The sequence below is a fragment of the Nipponia nippon genome, unplaced genomic scaffold (genome assembly GCF_047370975.1).
Source record: "Nipponia nippon isolate SJK-2023a ecotype South Korea unplaced genomic scaffold, ASM4737097v1 scaffold_3, whole genome shotgun sequence".
NCBI lineage: Eukaryota > Metazoa > Chordata > Aves > Pelecaniformes > Threskiornithidae > Nipponia > Nipponia nippon.
The window spans coordinates 56,539,550-56,540,850 of record NW_028262347.1 but is presented as its reverse complement, the minus strand read 5'-3'; positions in this window follow the sequence as shown (position 1 = coordinate 56,540,850).

The following is a 1,301-nucleotide window of genomic DNA, read 5'->3' as shown; positions in this document are numbered from 1 at the left end:
CTCACTCCAGAGTTAAAGCCAACACACACATACACACGCTGCCCCGTGCACCTAGTCTTTTCCATGTAATTCGAATAAAGCATGAATGTTCAAAATACTGGTACAAGCATCTGTGCAAAAATAATATAAATACTGTTGTTCACAGCCAGTCTAAAGGAGTTCTGACTATCATGAGCAGTCTACTGCATAGCCATAATGTTGGGATGGAAAGGCAATTGTACTACTCGTGTTCAGGTTCCCTGAACTTAAACTCAGAGGCAGTTTATGCCAAGTGGGACGGAGGACTCACTTTCATCTCAGAGAAACATATCCTTGAAACTTATATGTGTACTTTGGTGATATATGTCTGTGAATCAGGAACAGGGAACAAATTTTAACCTTGCAAGTTGGTATACAGCTGTTATTCCTGGTCCTGGAAATAGTTTGATTTTTTTTTTTAATATAGTTTTGGATTTGCAGGGGGATGGTTTCTACAGAGCTCCCTGGTGTTAGTTACATTAGCGTTTTATAGGCTGCTCATGTAAACTCTTGAGCTTTCATGGGTCTCACTATTAGCTTTTTAATATAACACAGTTCATATTGGCTTTTATTGCTGTTTAATTTAGGTTGGGTTTTCTATGTGGCTCCTCAGCTGCAAGGAATGTGGCCTACACTTGTTTGAAACTTTTCTTGTCTGTGTAAACCTGCTATTGATGTCCTTTTTTCTTGCATATTGTAACACTCTCTAAGAGCTAAACTTGCCTGTATTTGTCATGCAGATCAATGAATTACTCTACATAGCAAACCCAGATCTCATATTACAGGTGGGAACCCCGAACTTTTAAATGGTAACTGGAAGTCTCTCCTACCTTCGTACCATATTTTGGTTGTTCCACAAATATAGAAATCCATAGCTGAATTGTCTAAATAAATCATTCTTAGCAAATAATGCCTCTTATTCAAAGGACACATGCAAATAATTGCCAGCCAAATGTTAGTTATTGGCTTCTAAGTTCATGTGCTTTTTCAAGTGATCCCAGTATCACCTTTCTCTTTTGGGCATCTGAAATTGTTTAAAGCAACATGTGGTTTCTCAACCTTCTATAAGAAAAAGCCAATTTTTAAATAGGGTGAAGAAAAATGTAATTTAAATAAAAGTGTATTTTATTTTGGATATTCGTGTTTATAACAGCAGCTTTCCTCAACAGAGAGAGAATTTTCTACCTAAAAAGATCTTTCTTAATAGCTATTATAGATAAATTTGTATGGACAATTCAGATAGTTTTAAAAGACGCTGTATAAAATACTGAGAGGAGCAAAGC